At 44.0% G+C, this 24,380-nt stretch overlaps 1 long non-coding RNA gene across 1 annotated transcript; it reads left to right on the forward strand.

Moving 5' to 3' along the window:
• Window positions 1-2,002: 2,002 nt before the first annotated feature.
• LOC124398171 lies at window positions 2,003-5,884 on the forward strand. Its single transcript, XR_006928026.1, has 4 exons — window positions 2,003-2,169; window positions 2,826-2,937; window positions 3,028-3,133; window positions 5,054-5,884. It is a non-coding gene; the product is annotated as an uncharacterized LOC124398171 (long non-coding RNA).
• The last annotated feature ends 18,496 nt before the right edge of the window (window positions 5,885-24,380 follow it).

The following is a 24,380-nucleotide window of genomic DNA, read 5'->3' on the forward strand; positions in this document are numbered from 1 at the left end:
CTTCTCTCTCTCTGATTTTCCTCATTCATCAGCTGCTCAAAATACTCCCTCCACCTTCTCAACAAACTTTCCTCACTAGTCAACACATTTCCCTCTCCATCCTTTACTGCTTTAACTTGCAGTACATCCGTCCCAGCTCGGTCCCTCTGTCTGGCCAATCGGTATAAATCCTTTTCTCCTTCCTTAGTGTCCAACCTCTCATACAGCTCCTCATACGCCTTTTCCTTGGCTTTCACCACATCCCTCTTAACCTGCTGCCGCATCTCCTTGAACTCCTGCCTACTTTTCTCATCACTCTGTCTATCCCACTTCTGTTTTGCCAACCTCTTTCTCCTTATGCTCTCCTGCACTTCCTCATTCCACCACCACGTCTCCTTGTCTTGCTTTCTATTTCCAGATGTCACACCAAGTACTTTTCTAGCTGCCTCCCTCATCACTCCAGCAGTAGTTGCCCAATCATCCAACACCTCCTTAACACCACTGAGCCTCTGTCTGACCTCTTCCCTGAACCTCACACTACACTCTTCCTCCTTCAGTTTCCACCATCTTATTCTTCTTTCAGTCCTCACTCTCCTCGTCTTCTTCTTCGCCTCCAAAACCATCCTACAGACCACCATCCGATGCTGTCTAGCTACACTGTCCCCTGCCAAAACCTTACAGTCTCCAATTTCCTTCAGGTTGCATCACCTGCATAGCACATAGTCCACCTGTGTGCACTTTCCTCCACTCTTATACGTCACCCTATGGTCCTCCTTCTTAAAATAAGTGTTCACCACTGCCATTTCCATCCTTTTAGCAAAATCTACCACCATCTGCCCTTCCACATTCCTCTCCTTAAAACCATACCTACCCATCACCTCCTCATCACCTCTGTTCCCTTCACCTACATGCCCATTAAAGTCTGCCCCAATCACCAATCGTTCTTTCCTAGGTACACCATCTACCACTTCATCTAATTCACTCCAGAATCTTTCCTTCTCCTCCATCTCACAGCCCACTTGTGGAGCATAGGCACTGATGACATTTATCATCATCCCTTCAAATTCCACTTTCACGATCATCACCCTATCAGAAATTCTCTTCACCTCCACTACACTCTTAATGTACTCTTCCTTCAGAATCACCCCTACACCATTTCTCTTTCCATCCACACCATGATAAAACAGTTTAAATCCACCTCCAATGTTCCTGGCCTTACTCCCTTTCCACTTGGTCTCCTGAACACACAGCATATCTACCTTTCTCCTCTCCATCATATCAGCTATCTCTCTCCCTTTACCCGTCATAGTACCAACATTTATAGTACCAACCCAAACCTCCACTCTCCTCCACTTCTCCTTTCCCTGCCGTCTCTATAGACGTCTTCCTCCTCTCCTTCTCCTTCGGCCAACAGTAGCCCAATTTCCACCGGTACCCTGTCGGCTAACGATACCTGTGCCGGTCGTTGTTAACCCGGGCCTCGACCGATCCGGTATGAAATTCTAATTTCTGATCCGCATATTTGATTTGGCACATATTTTACGCTGGATGCCCTTCCTAACGCAACCCTCCCCACTTACCCGGGCTTGGGACCGGCACTAAGAGTGCACTGGCTTGTGCATCCATAATGGCTGGGTTGGTTCCACTGTATATATATAATATAAATATGTATGTGTGTGTGTGTGTGTGTGTGTGTGTGTGTGTGTGTGTGTGTGTGTGTGTTAAATTGGTCACTCTTTTAGCTGTTCAGGCTATTGATAACCCTGTGCTAGGAAGGTCTAGCAAAATCCTTTCTTGACGGAGCAAGAGCTGAATTATGTTATGGTTTTAGTGTAATTCTTCATTTTATATTTATATACTTCATTTATACTCTATCATGTGCTATTTTGGTCTTTTGTACAAAACTAATATTTAAATATGTTTGTTGGTCAGACAGACAGTATGTCTGAAGTGCTCTTCTTATATAATCAATAGTGAGAGAGATTGCTGCCATAATGTTGTTTTGTTTCCTGTAGCCCCTGTTGTATCTAAGATCCCTAATGAGGTTTCCACAGTCGCAGCTACTTTCACAGCAGGACAGCTGTTTCTTCCTTGAAGCCTCTCATGCTGTGACCCAGCCTGTTGCTGTAATTCCATCATTTCCCTGGGCATGATGCCCCCATTTAGAGTGTCTTCGCATTACCTGACATGGTAAAATTTAAAGTCTATTGATATTCTAAATTATTAGAGAATTTATTCTAATTTATTAAAGACTAAAGATTAAAGATGCCGCCAGAGTGTTGTTGCTTATGTTAGGAAATTTGTACTGTTTGAAATGTTTTTGTAGGTTTTAGGAGGACAGAAAAAAGTCATTTAATAGAATTTTTTTTTTTTTTTTTTTTTACATCGCAAAAGTTGTTTGGCAGCCAATTTACAGTTTTAAGGTCAGATACTAGCTGTAACACAAAAAAAAAAAAGATTGGACGAGTATGACCGTGAAAATTTACTGCAGCACAAAACAGATATCAACCCAAATAAAATGTTAACTTACACCAAAATAAGGACGTTGTTTGGATTCCTAAAACATGAAGGTCAAAAGTATTATAAAATGTACATTTAACCAATGTTTAAATCACATTATTAAAAAGTATGCCTACACTTTAGTATTTTTTTTCTATCAGTTTTAGAGAAAACAATTTGTTTTATTTATTGTTTGTAGATATGAAATGATTAATCTCAATATATAAGATTTTGTCCTTCCTTGTCCATTCTTAGTAAGTCCTTAGCTTTGTATTACATTCATGGTTTATGCATTTGGTGCATGCTGAAAACATTAAGTCTGTTTTTTGGTTTTCTTTTTTTTTAAGGATTGGTGCAGACCATGGGCCCTCCTTTAGTAGCCATGATGCACCCTCAGCTCCTGATGATGCACCCACAGGGTGTGTGCCTTGAACCAACCTGCTGAACTAAAGGAGAAAGGTGGATTGTGGTTTTTGAAAGATTTTGTTCATTATTTTAACAGCCCAAATAGAAAAAGAACTGACTGCATTTGTTTTTTTTTTTATTTAGATACAGATGAAGCCACATATGACCTGATGAGTCTGCTGATGATTCTGAGGCTATGGAAATTGGTGATGTAGAACTTTAAGCTGAAGATTCTATTCTGCTCAAAAAGGTAACAGCTGTTTTTTTTTTTTTTTTTTTTTATCAATTATTATAATTCTGGAAATAAATCCATCTTCAAAGCATTTTATTCTGTTCCTAAAGCCACTAAAAAAGGAAAAAACAAACTTAAACTTAATCTCTCACCCTGAGAGAAGGTGGTACCAGTTGGCAAAAACATGGAACAGTGGAGAACCTTTCCTGGAGTGGCCGGCTGACCAAAATTACCCCAAGAGCACAGCGACGACTCATCCAAGAGGTCACAAAAGACCCCACAACAACATCCAAAGAACTGCAGGCCTCACTTGCCTCAGTTAAGGTCAGTGTTCATGGCTCCACCATAAGAAAGAGACTGGGCAAAAATGGTCTGCATGGCAGAGTTCCAAGACGAAAACCGCTGCTGACCAAAAAGAACATAAAGGCTCGTCTCAGTTTTGCCAGAAAACATTTTGATGATCTCAAAGACTTTGGGGAAAAATACTCTGTGGATTGACGAGACGAAAGTTAGGAACTGTGTGTCCTATTACGTCTGGCGCGAAAGAAACACCGCATTTCAGAAAAAGAACATCATACAGTAAACGGTAAAATCTTGTGGTGGCAGTGTGATGGTCTGGGACTGTTTTGCTGCTTCAGGACCAGGAAGACTTGCTGTGATAAATGGAACCATGAATTCTGCCATTTACCAAAAAATCCTGAAGGAGAATGTCCAGCCATCTGTTCATGAACTCAAGCTGAAGCGAGCTTTGGTTATGCAGCAGGACAATGATCCAAAACACACCAGCAAGTCCACGTCTGAATGGCTGAAGAAAAACTAAATGAAGACTTTGGAGTGGCCTAGTCAAAGTCCTGACCGGAATCCTATTGAGATGCTGTGGCATGACCTTAAAAAGGCGGTTCATGCTCGAAAACCCTCCAATGTGGCTGAATTACAACAATTCTGCATAGATGAGTGGATCAAAATTCCTCCAAAGCGCTGCAACAGACTCGTTGCAAGTTATCGCAAACGCTTGATTGCAGTTGTTGCTGCTAAGTGTGGCCCAACCAGTTATTAGGTTTAGGGGAAAACACTTTTTCACACAGGGCCATGTAGTTTTGGGTTTTGTTTGCCCTCAATAATAATTATTTTAAAAAATCTGAATCAGGCAGTTTCACTTAGTTTAAGGACATGCTGCTGGAGAGAGGGGTGAAATACTTTACCGCAATACTCTCACCAGCTCTGTAATGTTAGACACATAAATCTGAATGGAAAACCACAAAGGTACAATCTTCAGTTTGTTCAATTGTAAGTGAAACAAACAGTATGTACTGAGGGTGCATCAGTATGAAAATAATGGGCTGTTATTTAAAAAGTAGAACTATAACTGAAAAATGTGTGTTAATTATTTAAATATGTTTAAAATATTTTGCATAGCATATGGATTTTCTGGAAAATTGTATTTTGTAATAAAAATAAATGACATAGGTGACAAATAAAAGGTAAAACGTGTAAATAAGTGGACAAACATGATGAAGTGTACTGCATGATCAATTGAAGCAGTTTAAATCCTTCTCCGAGGCTCTGGGGCATCTCTTCGTGTATTCTCAATGAGTGGGTAAGTACATGTAGTGTAGAATAAGACCTGAAAGCCTTGGCTCTGTTGGTTGACGGCGTCACTTCCTGCGACGTAGCTTCCTGTGTTTGACTTGTTTGCCAAGAGTTCCGTGTTTGTATTTATTTTGGCATATTCATACTTTAAACTTGACAGTTTTTTAAATATTTTTTTCCCTTTTAAATAATCCTGAACAATAGTTTTTTTTGTCTCCCTGACCTGTTGTGCCTGTAGTTTGTTAACCTGACTACCACTTGTGTTGATTACATTCATTGCCTCACACAGCTTATCTTAACTCTATTTGCCATTATAAGCACTATGTCGGTTGTGTATCTGCCTTTCAGCACAGATGAGGACTTGTTCGAGTTGCACACGGTGGAGTTGGAGCTGGAGGCTGTGAAGAAACAGATCCGAGAAAAAGGTGAAAAAAAGACAGAGAAAAAAAGAGAAAAAATGCATAGAATGCGGCACGCCCAGGTATCGTTCACTCAGGGGCACCATGGACCCTGAAAGCTGCAGCAGCGAAAGACACAAGCCAAGCCCGGTTTGAGGACATCTCCACCGTCACCGGCCTTCGAGATCTCGACTAAGAACCACTTCGCCCCTCTCCACGAGACGGAACGGGATACTGTGATTCTTGGAGATTCCATTGTCTGGGATGTATTTAATACTGGAGCCAAAGTCGATGCAGTCGATTTCGCTGCGCAGGTACCCGCAAACCTGAAAGAGAACTTCGGAGCTGGTGTCCTTAATGCCAGAAGGAACGACACCAGGCTGAGGCAAACTGAGATCTTAAAAAGAGATTCCAGATTCCTGGTGGAGACGGTACCCAGCACATCACCCACATCACTTGCGCTACTGCTCATCGCTAGTGGAGTTTGTGACTGTTAGATGCAGACTTTTTATTTACCACAGGAATTCACCACTGTTTTCATTGTCGGAGTGTACATTCCACCCAGCGCTAATGCTAAGGAGGCACTGTGTGAACTCTATTCTGCAGGGCGCTATTAGCTCACCCCGACGGATTGTTTATTATCGCCGGAGATTTCAACCATGTGAATCTCAGGTCTGTGCTCCCTAAACTCGACCAGCATGTTGACTTTGCAACAAGAGGAGCGAACACGCTGGATCTTGTTTACACAAACATCCTCGGCGCATATCGTGCGGAGCCCCGCCCCGCCCCCATCTCAGCTACTCGGACCACATCTCTGTTATGCTAATTCCAGCATATAGACCGCTCGTCAGACGCTCTAAACCGGTTCTGAAACAGGTGAAAATCTGGCCAGCAGGAGCTACTTCTGCTCTTCAAGTCTGTTTTGAGTGCACTGACTGGAACATGTTCAGGGAGGCTCCAACCAACGGCGATTCCATCAACTTGGAGGAGTACACGTCAACAGTGACCAGCTACATCAGCAAGTGCGTTGATGATGTGACCATCTCAAAGACCATCACTACATGCTCCAACCAAAAGCCGTGGATGACTGCAAATGTGCTGCTGAAACAAAGAGACTCTGCCTTCATAACAGGGGACAAGACGGCCTTAAAAACAGCAAGGGCCAAACTGTCCCGTGCCATCAGAGAGGCGAAGTGCGCACATGCAAAGAAAATCCACGGCCACTTCCAGGACAGCAGAGACACCCATCGCATGTGGCAGGGCATCCAGGCGATCATGAACTACAAGGCAACATCACCTGCTTGTGACCGTGACGCTTTCCCCCCAGATGCCCTGAACGCCCGGTTTGAGGTACAGAACAACGTGAAGGCGAGGAAGACCACCCCTCCTCCCAGTGACCAGGTGCTCTGTCTAACCACAGCTGAAGTGAGAAAAACTCTATGCAGAGTTAACTCACGGAGGTCTGTTGGACCACACAACATTCCTGGCAGAGTGCTCAGGGAATGGCAGAACAGCTAGCGGATGTCTTTACCGACATCTTCAACATCTCCCTGAGCAGCAACTTTGTTCCTACATGCCTCAAGATGATGATCATTGTCCCTGTGCCGAAGAAGTCTACTGTCTCCTGCCTCAATGACTATCGTCCCATCTCGTTTTCACCCTTTGTGATGAAGTGCTTCAAGAGGCTCGTCTTGAGGCACATTAAGACACAGCTTCCACCCTCACTGGACCCCATGCAGTTTGCGTATCGTCCAAACCGTTTCACGGACGATGCCATCTCCACAACCCTCCATTTGGCCCTTACCCACCTGGACAACAAGGACATGCATTTACGAATGCTGTTCATTGGCTTCAGCTCAGCATTCAACACAATCATCCGTCAACACCTGATTCAGAAGTTGAGCCTATTGGGCCTGAACACTGGATCCTGGACTTCCTGACTGGGAGACTGGGAGACCTCAGTCAGTCCGGATCGGGAACAGCATCTCCAGCACCACCACACTGAGCACTGGAGCCCCTCAGGGCTGTGTGCTCAGTCCACTGCTGTTTACTCTGTTGACTCACGGCTGTGCACCAACGCACAGCTCGAATCATATCATCAAGTTTGCCGATGTCACGACCGTGGTGGGTCTAATCAGCAAGAACGACGAGTCAGCATATAGAGAGGAGGTGCAACGGTTAACTGCCTGGTGTGGAGCAAACAACCTGTCTCTGAACGTGGACAAAATGAAAGAGATGGTTGTGGACTTCAGGAGAGCACAGAGCGGCCAATCTCCACTAAATATTGATGGATCCTCTGTGGAGATTGTCAAGAGCACCAAATTCCTTGGTGTTCATCTGGCAGACAACCTCACCTGGTCACTTAACACCAGCTCCATCACCAAGAAAGCCCAGCAGCATCTCTACTTCCTGAGAAGGCTGAGGAAAGCCCACCTCCCTCCCCCCATCCTGACCATGTTCTACAGAGGGACCATTGAGAGCATCCTGAGCAGCTGCATCACTGCCTGGTTTGGGAATTGTACCTTCTCGGATCGCAAGACCCTACAGAGGATAGTGAGAACAGCTGAGAAGATCATTGGAGTCTCTCTCCCCTCTATCATGGACATTTACACCACACGCTTCATCCGCAAAGCACACAGCATTGTGGATGATCACACACACCCGTCACACACACTTTTCACACTCCTACCATCAGGAAAACGGTTCCGAAGCATTCGGGCCGTCACAACAAGACTGTGCAACAGTTTCTTTCCACAAGCCATTAGGCTTCTCAACACACAGAACTGAAACAGAACTTGCACACACTCACTCACTTACTCACACACACTCACTCAAATGTGTGTCACCGAACTGTACAACCTGGACTAAACACAATCATCACTCATCTCGATCCACTCCACCACCATTTATCTATTTATTATTATTTATCGCACCTTGTATTACAGTATAATGTTTATATGCTGTCTTTGCACCTTGGTATTACAGTAGAATGTTTACATGCTGTCCTTGCTGCTGTTTTTTTTTTTTGCACTATATTGTTCTGTTCTGTTCTGTTTGTACTCCTGGGTATAGTTTTTATATTTCTCCTTACACAGTACTGTATAATCAAGTATACAGTAGGTTTACTAGTCGGCGTTATACTTGGTTTTTTGTCTTTTGTCTTGTCTTGTCTTGTGTTGTCTGTCTGTACTGTGTTTTTGTTTGCACCAGGTTGCACTCGATGCACTTTTTAGTGTAGCACCAGGGTTCCGAAGGAACGTTGTTTCGTTTTTACTGTGTACTGTGTACCACTGTGTATAGTAAAAATGACAATAAAAGCCTCTTCACTTGACTTGACTTGATAAAGAAGAGGCTGGATGACCTCAAGAACCGCTCAACAGGACCAATATGAGAGTGGTGGGCATTCTTGAAAAGCTTGAGTGGTTGAACCTAGTTAATTTTATGACATACTCTTTCACTGGGAAAGGACACTGCTGCCAAAACCTGAGAAAGAAAGCAGGGTACATGGAATCCTGATGGATGAGCCGGTAAAGGTGCTCGTCAAGCTCCAACAGACCCAACACCAGGTTTTCCTTTAGGTCTTCATGTGGCACGGATCTTATTGCTTAAGGCAGATTAGGGTATTTAATTTACTTCTTGTTTTTGGCAGAGAAACAAGACTCTGCCAACAACAGTCCGTCACATGGTCCTTCTGTTCTCGCTATAAAATCGGGACAGCAATTGACATTGTCTTTTAAGTGCCTCTGAGCTAAGCTCTCAGACAGACAGCACATGTTGTACAACAAATGTGAGGCGCCCATTCCTTATCTTGATCACTAATTTTACAGCCAAAGTACAGATGATATGCTTATTTCACAAGAGAAGTCATTAAGCGTCTAATTAACAAGTGTGTCCTCGCCACAAATACAGCAGAATGCATTGCGGATGTTACGACGATGAGGCATATCAACCGAAACCAATTTTCCTGTAAAACGTATAACATCTAAAGTACTTGTAACAGTGCTAATGAGGCAATGCTATATTCTGAAACAATACGTATACACTTACGTCTATATTAATCCAATGAGCAGCATCTGGTATGCAGGCCATTTTTATAGTGTCTTGAGACAGGCATGCCCTGTCTGCATAATTCCACAGAACTACTTCCACCCTGGTCTGATATTATGCCTGGACATGCCCAGACTACACAAAACATTGTTTATAGGTCTCTTACAGAAACTAAATTTTTTTAGCACAAATATAAGAAAAACATAACTAAACTAAAGATTGCAATGAAACGGTATGTGATGGGCAATTTTATATGTGATATTCGTGATCAACAGCCAAAAATCTATAAGCAACACCCAACAGTGTTCAAGAAGCAAAAACTTTGTTGTGTAGTGTATTCCCTGGAGACTTGTACTGTGTTATTGACCAGCTCCCTGATATATATTTTCCATTAGCAGAAACACTTCGGATATGTCTAGACAACTTCACCTGCTTGTGAACATGACATCTCCCTCCCAGATGTGCTGAACAACTTTTACACCATTTTATACTTTTATGCAACAGAAAGTTATTTGTGGACACTGGAGATTTTATAAACCAATAGTCAAGTAGTTGTCTTTTTATTCCCATGTTCACCAACCAAGTATTAACAAGTTGCCCAAAGGAAATGAATAATATTTCTAATACGTTTTATTCCATGTGCTTGTACTTATGAATTCCCTTCGGATTCAATGGATATAGAACTTTTTAAGATAATCTTGACAATCCAGCCTAATAATTTGAAGAGGTAGAAGATTTAAAGCAGGATTTTTAGCTGGAAGAGATTAATAAGGCCATTATTACAATGAAAAGTGGTAGGTCTCCAGGCCCTGATGGTTTTATAAAAAAAATGGGAATAGACTTGTGCCAATTCTTCTTGAAGCATTGACAGGGTTTTGGAATCTGGATCTTTGCCACCATTTTTTTTTCAAAAGCATCTATTTCACTTGATAATCAAATAGGATTTATTAAGCATCAGCATTCTTTTACCAATATCCGCAGACATAAAGATATAACGCTAGGCTAGATATTTGCTCAGTACTTGTCTAAGATCTGAGATACGCAAAACACTTTCCTTCAAATTGAATGGTCATATCTATTTGCAAGCATTGAAAAAAAAAAAAATTTCAGCAATATATTTATTTCCTGGGTTAAACTACTATAACACTCACCTTAGGCATCCATTCAGATCGATTACTCTCAGTCTAATTATTTCCCATTAACACAATGATCATTCACTAACGCTAAAATCAATCACATTTTTGCAAGAATTTAAAAGGGGGAACATTAAACACCACCTGTCCTCCTATGTTGATGATGTTTTGCTTTAGTGATCCCATAACTATCTATCCCACAATTTAAAAAAAAAGTTTGTAACATTTTTCAAGTTACAGATTAAATCTTAAATAAAGTTAGTTCTCCCATTAACAGTTTAGCCTTGCAGATTAAATACAAATTGATCCAATTTCTCCAACAAAAAAAAAAAGGTTTTAATATCTTGGAATATATAATTATATTATCTTTCTCTTCTTTGTTTAATGACAATTATAAACTACATTTAGAAGAATTGATGGCTAAGGTGGAGAAGTGGCATGGTATTCACTTTTCTTTAGCTGGAAGAATTAATTCTGTAAAAAGTACAGCACTCCTGAAGGTAATTTGTATGTTTCAGTATTTACCTGTTTTTTTAATTTTTTAGCAGCCCAAATCCTTTTTCTATTCAATCAGTGAATCTCAATTTAAATAAATCTCCCAATATATCCTCCTTTATCTGGGAAAATAAGATTTCAAGGGTTAATAAATATATTCTACAGAGAAGCCATGAAGTATGTGGATTGGGTCGTCTCAGTTTTATTCACTACTACTGCGCATCCAACATTTAAAAGATACTATACTAGTTTCACTGCCCTGAAAGAAATCGGTGTTTAATTGAATCACAATTGTGCCATACTTTATCTCTCCCAGCTCTAGTATGTTTCTCTTTACCCTTCGAAAACCTGCCAATTTACATCAGTGCTTTCCTAGGATCTTTAATCACTATTAGTTTACATCAGCATCAATCTTGGGACTATCAAAAAAAGGTCGCCACCTGCGACCTGTTCGGCAAGATGGGACCGGCGAAAACAGGCAATCCACCGTCTGCCTCGCCTCTCCAGGGAAGTCCAGATGGCAGTGTTCCCAGGGACAGGCAGCTTCTCTCCCTCTCTCTCATTCCCGCTGCTCCACCAACCTTTCCAGCCCACCCACCCACTCCTCGGAGTCTGGGAGCGCTTTCCACCAGCTCCTGCCTCTCGTGCTGGGGGGTCAGCTTAGTCAGGCGTTGGGGTAGGTGCCAGTGGTGAGCAAGTGTAGGGCGGAGCTGGGCAGAACGAGCGGTAAGCAACACTTGTAGCTTAACAGACTACAGAAAGTTTGCTGATCTGCGAGTGAGACGGACGGATGCCTGGAAAAGGCGTGCTGGTCCACAAGGAAACTCGGGCGGACGCTAAAGAGAGACAGCATGCCGATCCGTGAGTGAGACTTAGATATGGGAGGACTGTTTGCTATATAAAAATTAGAAAAGGAACTGGACGTTTCATGAAATTAAATGTTTCATGTTCCCCAGTGTATTGCTCTATTTATTTTTATTTTTAACAGACCGTAACTCAATTTGCTGAAGAAGTTAATGTTGGTCTCTGACAAATAGGTGTCAGAATACACAGCGCATCGCAGTTTGATGTCCATATGGCTGTGGTCTTTTTCAGCAGGATAATGCACACTGCCACAAAGCAAAAATGGTTCAGGTATGGTTGAGGAGCACAACAACGAGTGTGAGTTGTTGACTTTGGCCTCCAAAGTCCCCAGATGTCAATGCAATCCAGCATCTGTGGGATGTGCTGGATAAACAAGTCCGACCTTCAGTTGTCTAGTGAAGTTCATGCCTCCACTGCACTCCACTCTTTACTCTGTCACACTCTTCCATGTTTTTTTGTTACAGCTTGTATTCGACAACACCATTTCACACAGCGCTAAATACCTATTTGGCAACAGCACTCTGGCGCCATCTAGTCTTTAGTAACTTAACATAAATTGAAATAAAAATAGAGTGTCAGTACATTGTTTACTTTTTATTCAATCAATCAAAAGTTTATTTGCATAGCACCTTTAATAATGAGCTGTTAACAAAGTGAATTACAATTAAAAGTACTAATTGAAAGCAAATAAAGCATTCACAACCAAGTATCAGTCAAGAAACAAACACACAAAAAAAAAAAACTTAAACTTTTTAACAAAGATTCTAAACTAGCCAGATTTAAGGCTGACCTTATATTAAAAGGCTAATTGTTCCACAGCTTAGGAGCAGCCAGAGCAAAAGCTTCAATCACCTCTGTTTTATTAAGTCAAGTCAAGTTTATTTCTATAGCGCTTTTCACAACAGACATTGTTTTAAAGCAGCTTTACAAAATTTTAAGAGTTAAGATTAATTGTGTGCATTTATCCCTGATGAGCAGCTTGGGTCAACTGTGGCAAGGAAAAACTCCCTTAGATGTTATGAGGAAGAAACTTTGAGAGGAACATGAGCACTGAAATGTAAGATTCAGAGTAATGTTCTTTCTACAGTCTAAGTGAGCATGATGAAGAATAGAGCTGTAGTAAATCAACAATGTATTTGTGGGCTGAATTATTTAAAGCTTTATAGCATTTATAACATTAGAACTTTAAAATCAACTCAATGAATTGGAAAGCAAGTGCAGCAAAGCCAAAACAGGGGTTTTATGTCTTGCCTGCATGTATTAGTTAAAAGATGAGCAGCAGCATTTTTAAAACAATACAATACAATTTTGAAAACAAACAATAACCTGTTCGTGAATGATTGTGGGAGCCCAATGTACAATGAATTACAATAATCTAACCTGGAGCTAATAAATGCATGTGTAGCCTTTTCAAGATTTGAATAGGATAGAAAATGCTTCAATTTGGGAAGAAATCTGAGTTGAAAGAAACTGTTTTTATGAGTTTATCTGCTTTTCAAAAGTAGGGTTGCTATCACATACTAATGACAAATTCCTTACAAAGGGTTTAATGCCAATTTCCTTACACAGGTTGTGGTTCCTGATGGAGACAAGGAACCAAGGTAAGTGCCGGTAGATCTAATAAAGGCAGGGGGCCCAAATGAGATCACCTCTGTTTTATTTTCATTTAAGTAAAGGAAGTTTAATGTCAGCCATGATTTTATTTTTACGAGACATTCTAATAAACACTGTACAGATCCATTCTTATTTGTTTTGATAAGAAGGTAGATCTGTAGATCATCTGTGTAGAGATGGTAAAGAATGCCATGTTTCAAAAAGAGAGGCCCTAAAGGAAGCAGATATAGACCCCTGAGGCACACCACAAGCGAGAGGAGCAGAAAGGCCATTGATAGTGATTGAGAAACTACTATCAGCCAGATAAGATTCACACTACCTGTGTACAACAGAATGCCCACACAGTGCTTCAATCAGCTTATAAGGATTTGATGGGCCACAGTATCCAAAGCTGCTGTCAAATCCGAGAGTTTAAGGACAACAGAAATTCCCGTATCTACTGCCATTGAAATATCACTAAAAACCATAACGCGTTCTGTAGCACCACTGAAAAATATCTAAAATACCATTGTTATCCAAATAACAATGTAATTGAGTATGTATAACTTTGCCAAGATTTTGGCGATTAAAGGAAGTTTAGAGATTGGTGTATAATTTGACAGAACCATAGGATCTAAATCAGGATTTTCAAAACTGCTTCCACCACAGCATGTTTAAAAGCATTTGGGACACATCCAGTACTAATTCGGATTTTATATTTTCATATAATTAATAAGACAACAGAGGCTAAGTGAATAAACATCAAAGTGAATAAACATCATAGTGATTAAACGTTAAAATGTCATACAAACAATAGAGGGATCCATGTAAGTGTACAAAGTATTGACCATTATTGCTGTAATCTTTTCTATAAAGAACTAAAGAAAATTGTTAGGAGGAGATCCAGCACCTAGCCACATGGTGCAACAACACTGAACCAAGATGGCGGCGCGGCAGTAGCTCGCAGCGGCCTCTCCGGATCCAAAAATGGTGCTTTCGCCTTATTTAGCACGACCCTTCACAATACATGGACACCAGAGTCAGCTGTGTTCATGTGTACGACCACCAGACACTGCTACAGTACAGGCATCATGCAACCAACAATCTGCATGATGATCTTATTAACAACCTTCGCGACCTCGGCTTGCTGCGACCTCGGCCACAAAGACCAGGCCCCCAGCCCTCGGTGTTACCTGATGCCGGTAGCCGGGAGAGGAGACCTCGAAAGCGCTGTTCGAGGAAGCGGAAGCGCGGGAAAGGGGGCGGGTGTCCGTGCTAGGCTAAATGCTAACCCTAGCCGGCCGGCTCTCCCGTCCCTTTTTCTTTCAAACGTCTGCTCCCTGGATAATAAACTGGACTACATCCGACTCCAGCAAACCACACGGCGAGAGTTTAGAGACTGCTGTGTCTTTGTTTTCACGGAGACGTGGCTAACCGTGTTTCGAGCCGACAGAAACGCAGCTCTGTGCGGTAAGACTCGCGGTGGTGGCGTGTGTGTTTTTATCAACACGGAATGGTGTAAGAACTCTGTGCTTGTTTCATGCTACTGCTCATCGCTAGTGGAGTTTGTGACTGTTAGATGCAGACCTTTTTATTTACCACGGGAATTCACTACTGTTTACATCGTCGGTGTACATTCCTCCCAGTGCTAATGCTAAGGAGGCACTGAGTGAACTCTACGGCGCTATTAGCGACCTGCAGAATGCTCACCCCGACGGATTGTTTATTATCGCCGGAGATTTCAACCATGCAAATCTCAAGACTGTGCTTCCTAAACTCCATCAGCATGTGGACTTTGCAACGAGAGGAGCGAACACGCTGGATCTTGTTTACACAAACATCCCGGCGCGTATCGTGCGGAGCCCGCCCCATCTCGGATACTCAGACCACTGCTCTGTTATGTTGATTCCAGCATACAGACCGCTCATCAGGCGCTCTAAACCGGTTCTGAAACAGGTGAAAACCTGGCCAGAAGGAGCCACTTCTGCTCTTCAGGACTGTTTTGAGTGCACTGACTGGGACATGTTTATAGAGGCTGCAACCTACGGCGATTCCATTAACTTGGAGGAGTACACATCATCAGTGACCAGCTACATCAGCAAGTGCGTTGATGACGTGACCATCTCCAAGACCATCACTACACGCTCCAACCAGAAGCCGTGGATGACTGCAAATGTGCGTGCGCTGCTGAAACAAAGAGACTCTGCCTTCAGAACAGGGGACAAGGCGGCCTTAAAAACAGCAAGGGTCAAACTGTCCCGTGCTATCAGAGAGGCAAAGCGCGCGCACGCGAAGAAAATCCACGACCACTTCCAGGACAGTGGAGACACCGGCGCATGTGGCAGGGCATCCAGGCGATCACGAATTACAAGACCACATCACCTGCTTGTGACCGTGACCCCTCCCTCCCTGATGTGCTGAACGACTTCTACGCCCGGTTCGAGGTGCAGAACAACGTGGTGGCGAGGAAGACCATCCCTCCTCCCACTGACCAGGTGCTCTGTCTAACCACAGCTGAAGTGAGGAAAACTCTATGCAGAGTTAACCCACGGAAGTCTGCTGGACCAGACAACATTCCTGGCAGAGTGCTCAGGAATGTGCAGAACAGCTAGCAGATGTCCTCACTGCCATCTTCAACATCTCCCTGAGCAGCAATGTTGTTCCCACGTGCCTCAAGACAACGACCATTGTTCCCGTGCGAAGAAGTCTTCTGTCTCCTGCCTCAATGACTATCGTCCCGTCGCGCTCACACCCATCGTGATGAAGTGCTTGAGAGGCTCGTCATGAGGCACATTAAGACACAGCTTCCACCCTCCCTGGACCCCATGCAGTTTGCGTGTCGTCCAAACCGTTCCACGGACGATGCTATCTCCACAACCCTTCATCTGGCCCTCACCCACCTGGATAACAAGGACTCTTATGTGCGAATGCTGTTCATTGACTTCAGCTCAGCATTCAACACAATCATTCCTCAGCACCTGATCGAGAAGTTGAACCTTCTGGGCCTGAACACCTCCTCTGTAACTGGATCCTGGACTTCCTGACTGAGAGACCTCAGTCAGTCAGGATCGGGAACAGCATCTCCAGCACCACCACACTGAGCACTGGGGCCCCCCAGGGCTGTGTGCTCAGTCCACTGCTGTTCACTCTGCTGACTCACGACTGTGTAGCAATGCACAGCTCGAACCACATCATCAAGTTCGCTGATGACACGACCGTGGTGGGTCTAATCAGCAAGAACGACGAGTCAGCATATAGAGAGGAGGTGCAACGGCTAACTGCCTGGTGTGGAGCAAACAACCTGTCTCTGAACGTGGACAAAACGAAAGAGATGGTTGTGGACTTCAGGAGAGCACAGAGCGACCAATCTCCACTGATTATTGATGGATCCTCAGTGGAGATCGTCAAGAGCACCAAATTCCTTGGTGTTCATCTGGCAGACAACCTCACCTGGTCACTTAACACCAGCTCCATCACCAAGAAAGCCCAGCAGCGTCTATACTTTCTGAGAAGGCTGAGGAAAACCCACCTCCCTCCCCCCATCCTGTCCATGTTCTACAGAGGGACCATTGAGAGCATCTTGAGCAGCTGCATCACTGCCTGGTTTGGGAACTGCACCGTCTCGGACCACAAGTCCCTACAGAGGATAGTGAGGACAGCTGAGAAGATCATCGGAATCTCTCTTCCCTCTATCATGGACATTTACACTACACGCTGCATCCGCAAAGCACACAGCATTGTGGATGACCACACACACCCCTCACACACACTTTTTACACTTCTACCATCAGGAAAACGGTTCCGAAGCATTCGGGCCGCAACAACAAGACTGTGCAACAGTTTCTTCCCACAAGCCATCAGGCTAATCAACACACAGAACTGAAACGGAACTCTCTCACACACACACACTCACTCAAATGTGTGTAACGAACTGAAAACATTTTTTCCTGGACTTAACACCTAACACACACTCATCACTCATCTCAATCCATTCCACCACCATTCATTTATTTATTATTTATTATTTATTATTCTTAACAGTACCACTCTCAACTGCTGTTCTTGCACATTTAGGATTTTCACTGTATTATACTGTTTACATGCTGTTTTGCACCTTCGACTGCTGCTGTATTTTTTTTTTTTTTTTTTTTTGCACTACACTGTTTACACTCACTTCTGGGATATAGTTTAGATTTTTGTATAGTTTTTTTACAGTTTTCTTGTACAGTACTGTATAATCTAGTATACAGTAGGTTTACTGGTCGGCGCTATATAGGGTTTTGTGTCTTGTCTTGTGTCGTCTGTCTGCACTGTCTGTCTGCACTGTTTGCACCAGGTTGCACTCGATGCACTTTATGTAACTTGTGTTTTAGCTTAATGTTGTTTTGTTGTTTGTTGTTTAGTGTAGCACCAGGGTTCTGGAGAAACGTTGTCTCATTTTTACTGTGTACTGTGTACCACTGTGTATAGTAGAAATGACAATAAAAGCCTCTTGACTTGACTTGACTTGACTTGAACAACAACCTGCTCCTTAACACCTTCAAGACAAAGGAGCTTATTGTGGGCTTCAGGAAGGAGGCAAGAGGCACACATGACACCACCCACATCAACGGGATGGCTGTTGAGCGTGTCTCCAGTTTCAAGTTCCTGGGGATCCACATCTCGGCAGACCTGTCCTGGAACATCAACACCTCCAACCTGGTCAAGAAGGCTCACCAGCGCCTCTTTTTCCTGAGGACACTTAAAAAAATCAGCTCTCCTCGGATATCCTGGTGAACTTCTACCGCTGCGCAGTAGAGAGCATCCTGACCAGCTGTGTCACAGTCTGGTATGGGAGCTGCTCTGCTGCAGAGCGTAAGGCACTGCAGCGGGTGGTGAAAACTGCCCAGCGCATCACAGGGACTCCACTCCCAGCCATGGAGGACATCCAAAAGAAACGCTGTCTGCGTCGAGCTCGCAGCATTCTTAAGGACTCCTCTCATCCCGCCCATAGACTGTTTACTCTTCTGCCCTCCGGCAGGCGTTTCCGGTGCCTCCGGACCAGGACCAGCAGACTAAAGAACAGCTTTTTTCCTAGAGCTGTCTCTTTAGTGAACTCTGACACTCACTGATACACTACCACATTCCCCCCACACCTCACACTCTTTGCTAATGGACTCTGAACAAAAATTTGTGCTCACCAAGACACTGATCATTTCTCACCTCACACTTTGTTATTGCACAGACTGTTTACACAAACCTTGCTCATATGCACACATGTTCATAATACATATATATATTCATCTGTATATTATTGTTCATAGTACATATATATTCATATTCATCTGTAATTATATTCATAGTACATATATATACTCATCTGTATATTGTGTTTTCAGTACATATATATTCATCTGTATACTACATTTATAGTACATATTCATCTTTAAATTTCTGTTTATAGTCTATATTTTATTTTATTTAACTATGTAAATTCATGTTAAAACTATATATCCTGCACTTGCTGTTATTGCACTCTGGTTAGACCCAAACTGCATTTCGTTGCCTTGTACTTGTACATGTGTAATGACAATAAAGTTGAATCTAATCTAATCTAATCTAATCTAAGATAGAATTTATAGTATTTTGTATTAAGACAATGCCTGTGACTTTATTAAAAACCAGTGTTGAGAAATATTGCTTTCTGGTATATAGTTAATTGTGCCCTAAAAATGCTGCTTGATGGCTTGGGTAGTAGAAGTTAGTCAGGGCTTGAGCCATGGTTTAATGGAATATAACCTAGAGTACCAACAGTGTCCAAGATATGAGCACAGGTCACATTGGAAAGTGAAATGCACTATTCAGGAAAGTAGTGAACAGGAAATCTGTCTGCTGTAAAAATCTTAAAAAGCAGTAGATCAATGTTAAAAGCCTTTAAAAAAAAAAACCACCTTAAAAACAGTAGTAGTTGCTATGCGACTGAGACGAGCAGAGGTTTGTGGTTGGGTGACTTAGCAAAAGGGTAATCTCAAAATTAACAGACAAATGGTCAGCGTTAAGAAGATCATAGACATGAGTATGAAGTTATTAAAAATCACCTAGGATAATGAGTCATATAACGGTCATACGTGCATCTTAAAACAGACCACTCGGAAGTTAGAACGTAAATTGACAGTATTTCAAATAGCACGGAAGGAGAGCCTCCTAAGCTATAAAAAAGCTCTTAGTGCTGCTAGATCAACATATTTTCTTAATAACAAGCAGAATCCTATAGTTTTATTCAGTGCTGTGGATAAATTAATTAGCAATAAAAATTAATTAATTAAATTTATTTCTGCATCAAAATCAACTGGTGTTCTAGATTGTTTACCTACATGTTTCAGAACCAATAAATCTGTTCTAAAAATAAAAAAATATTCTATTAGCACTGGTTATGTACCTAAATCTGTACTTATATATTATAAGCATAAAGCTGGCAGTTATCAAACGCCTAATTAAAAAACCTGAACTTGACCCCTGTCCATCCCTGGCCAATATCAAACCTAGTTCTTATCTCTAAGGTCCTAGAAAAGATTGTAGCACAGCAGTTATGCTCATCCCTATACAGGAATAATGAAATGTAGTTTCTATGGTGTTGCTCACTGGGCTTTTTGATAATCAATTTGGTTGCTTTTTGCAATGAATTTGGTGTGATGCCAGTTGCTAGTTATTCTATGCCTGTCGGATGCTAGGCTGTTATTCTGTGGTTTTCAGTGGAATGCTATTCCAGGATGTTGGTATGATGTGTCTGGATGCTTGTAATACCTGGTTGTTGCTAGGGGCCGATTAGTGGTTTTTATTGTATTTCAGGAGGTTGCTAGGGTGCCAGGAATGCAACTTTAGGGACCCAAATGCAGGATGCAGACTGGAATATAATAAGGTTCTAACCCACACAGGGAAAAGGCAATGAAGGGCAGACAAAGACAGTTCAAAACCGTAAACCCGAGCACCGACAGTTGAGCAATGTAGAAAAGGTAGCGGCAAAGTTCAGAGCAAATTGTCCAGAAATGTAGGCGTATGAGGGGCTTGAGGCGGATTGGCACCAGGTAGAGCAACTTGGAGGTCATTAAAGGCTGAACAAGTCAGAAAAGTCCTAAAACTTATATAAGTCCTAAAAACTTTAACATACACAGCCCCCGGTCTGTGGACCACCTCGAATTTGAATGGCTGAAGGGCCAAATACCACCGAGTGATCCACGCGTTGGCATCCTTCATGCGATGAAGCCACTGGAGCGGGGCGTGGTCTGAACCCGAGGGTGAAGGCCTGTCCCAACAGATAATATCGGAGGGTGAGGACCGCCCACTTGATGGCAAGACACTCCTTCTCTATGTTGCTGTACCGGCTCTCTTGCACCGACAATTTACGACTGATGTTCAGCACCGGGCGCTCTTCCCCCTCCACCACCTGGGACAACACGGCCCCCAACCCCCTGTCCGAGGCATCCATCTGTAGTAAAAAGGGGAAAGAGAAGTTAGGTGCATGTAAAAGCGGACCACCGCAGAGTGCAGCTTGAACTCGCGAAAATGCCTGTTGGCATGACCCCGCCACTGGACCGGATCTGGCACTATCTTTTTAATGAGATCGGTCTGCGGGCTGGTGACGTCCGAAAACATGGGGACGAACCTCTGATAATAGCCAGCCAGCCCCAGGAACAGTTTTACCTTCTTTTTGATTCTTGGGCGTCAGACAGTTCGCAATCGCTGCCGTCTTATCATTTTGGGGACGCACCTGCCCATGAGTGGAAACCCAGATACCGTACTTCAACCCGCCCAATTGCACATTTCCTTGGGTTTGCCGTGAGCCCTGCCCACCTCAAGGTCCACAGGACCGCCTTGAGGTGTCGCAAATTCCGCTGCCAGTCATTGCTATATATGACTATGTCATCCAAATAGGCAGCGGCGTATCCGATATGAGGCCGGTAAATTCTATTGTTGAGGCATTGAAACTTCGCTGGGGTGCCGAACAAACTGAATGGAAGTGTAATGAACTGGTGTAAACCGAACGGAGTGGAAAAAGACATTTTTTCCCGGGACATTGGCGTCAAGGGGATCTTTAATATCCCTTGGTTAAATCTGGTGTTAAATTAAAGCGAGCCGCACCTAACCAATCAAGCAGCTTGTCAATGCAGGGCATTGGATACGTGTCGAATTTAGACACCACGTTGACTTTACGACAGTCCACACATTATCAGACTGACCCGTCACTCTTGGGCACCAAGACCACCGGGCTGCTCCAATCACTGTGAGACTCCTCAACTACTCCCATGTCAAGCATCGCCGTTAGTTCGTCCTGAAGCACGTTTTTTTGTGTGCGGGAAGCCGGTATGGGCGGCTGCGCACCACTATACTGGGGGACGTCTCGATATGGTGTTCTATAATGTTTGTCCACCCAGTTAGAGGGAAAAACACATCCGCAAACTCTTGTCACAACTCCTCTACCTGTGCTCTTTGCGATGGCAAGAGGTGGTCTCCACATTGAACCGGGGTAGATTCTGACGCGGATTTTGGCCTTAACTCCAGTCCTAGCTCCTCCCTCTCGGATACCACCGTCGCTAATGACGCACGCACCTCCTCCCTCCATGGATTCAGGAGGTTAAGGTGGTATATCTGGAGTGTATCGCCTCTATCCATGCACCGCACCTCATAGTCAACGTCCCACACCTCAAAAGGTCCTTGCCACTTCGCAAGTAGTTTAGAGCTCGGGGTAGCAGAACGAGGACTCTATCTCCTGGGGAAAATTGTCAGATTGCCGTTCTTGCGCCTGTAGCAAATTCCCCAGGGCTAGTTGTGTGCCTAATGTGTGGAGTTTTGCTCTCAGGTCAAGAATGTACCAAATTTCATTTTTACTGTTCGAAGGTCCCTCCTCCCAATTCTCGCGGAGGACATCGAGCACTCCACGCAGCAGTGTAATAATTCAAATGGGAAAAACCCAGTCGAGGCTTGCGGGACCTCTCATACTGTGAATAACAGGGGCTCGAGCACCCAGTTCCGTGCATCCCTGTGTACGAACTTTCAGATCATGTTCTTGAGGGTTTGGTTGAAACGCTCTACTAAGCCATCAGTTTGAGGGTGGTATACGCTGGTGCAAATCGACTTAATCCCTGATAAAAGTTTTAAAGTTTTATCGCAGCCCAGATGTCCGGCCATCGGATAATGGTGAGCCGCATGGAATAAAAGTTCCCTGTGGCTCTTTGTGTGTGCTGCTACTGTATGTGTTCAGAAGTATTCGGACATTAAATATTAATGCTGACCATCGATTACTCTCATCTGGTTGAAGGCGTGTCGGAGGGTTCCGTCTTGGGACTGCTCAAGGGTGAAATCCCCGATGGGAATTCTCCGGGGGTCAGGGTCTATCGGACACAAAACTAATGTTGACGGCCCCGGCCCCAGTCAACATAGCGCACACTCCACACTGCTTCGCCTTTCTGCAGGACCCACCCACACACATTTCCCTTAACAACCGAGGAAAAGCGGGCCAATTCGTTCCCAGAATTAGTGGGTTGGTGAGGCTAGGACTAACCGTCGACAGTGATGGCCACCAGTGGGTATTTATGAATATCCCCGTGCACACATTTCACCTTCACCCGGCGTGCAGTATTCAAAGCCCCGCATCGCACCAGGCTTTAGTGGATGGCGGTCTGACACCAGCCCAAATCCACCAACACCAACACTGGTGTGTACCCCCTTGGATCCTGCTTGATCGGGAATCCGGACCATCACCCCCAGCTCCATTACGGACATTGATCAGAGAAATGCCCCGGCTCCCCACAGCACCAACAGATTGGCCTAGGCTTCTGCTCCGCACCTGCACGGACTGAATCATCCACCTGTGGGACATGAGACACAGACCTCTGAGTATCAGCAGTATGCACAGCAGTGGAGGAAACGGGAAGGGAAGGAGCCATTGCTCGCAACCGAGCCATCGGCTTTGGGGGGATTAGCCCTCGTCTCCGTGGCAGGGGAGTGGGAGGAAAGAGGGAAGAGACAGGTGAAACGAGAGAGAGAGAGCTAAGAGTAGTCGCAGGGGATTCGCCCGCCCCTGAATATGCCGCCAAGTGATCTTCCGCCAGCTGGACCGCTATATCCACCAATGATGGACGCTGGCATTGGACCCATTCCGCCATCCATGGCGGAAGTCGTGCGACGATCTCGCGGAGTGTCACTTGCTGTAGGATTGCCCGCTTCAGGACATCATACTGCTCAAACAGCTCCAGGTATGCCTCAGCGTCGTCCTGCAGGCCCATCTTGTTTAGCAGAACGCTAGGCGCAGGTGTCGGGGCGGTGGCAGGAGTTTCCTTACGGCTCAGGGCACTCTGGAACGCCGCTCGGTCCTCCGCCTGGGTTTGGAGCACTTCCTGGAACCGCTGTTCCTGCTCGGCACATACCTGAAGTAGGGCTTGGTGCTGGGTCTGCTGTAGTTTGGCGAGCACCTTCACCAACTCAGCCAACTGCGAGAGCTCCATTATTGGTTCGTCCTGCATTCCAATCCTGGGTTTCGGCACCACTGTGGGAGAGCTGATGGTTCAGGGAAAGAAACACCACTTTGGACAGAATCAGGTTTGAACTAAATACTTTTATTTATTTATTTTAGTGCTCAGTGACAGAGTTGTAAATTGGCAGGCACACACCCTATCTGCACACGCGCTCCTGCTCCTCTTTTATACTCCCACCAGATCACTGCAAGAGAGAAAACATTAATTAGTCAGAATTCACCTCAGGTGTGTCATTCCCACGCTTCCCTGCTCCCGGCGTTGCCCTCCATTCACAAACCGGAGCTCGGCCACGCCCCGCTGCCACAGTTATGTTGCAGCTTGATACTACAATCGTTCAATTGATATTACAGTTTATTGGTTTCTTATTTATCTACACTTAGTACTCCATAATGACAAGCCATAACAGAATCCTAGAAATGTCACGGTCAATGGTAAAATGCAACAAGCCTTATACACCAGGATTGGGGGATTTTCTTCCATTTTTATTTGCAAGTCCTCTCAAGCTCAATCAGATTGGATTGAGAACATCAGTGGACAGCCATTTTCAGGCTTCAATAGGGTTCCAGCTGGGCCACTTTGGGACGTTTACAGAAGTGTCCCTGTTCCTCACAGTCTGAGAGTCCTTCAGGTGCTT

The sequence above is a fragment of the Silurus meridionalis genome, chromosome 15, assembly GCF_014805685.1.
Source record: "Silurus meridionalis isolate SWU-2019-XX chromosome 15, ASM1480568v1, whole genome shotgun sequence".
Lineage (NCBI taxonomy): Eukaryota > Metazoa > Chordata > Actinopteri > Siluriformes > Siluridae > Silurus > Silurus meridionalis.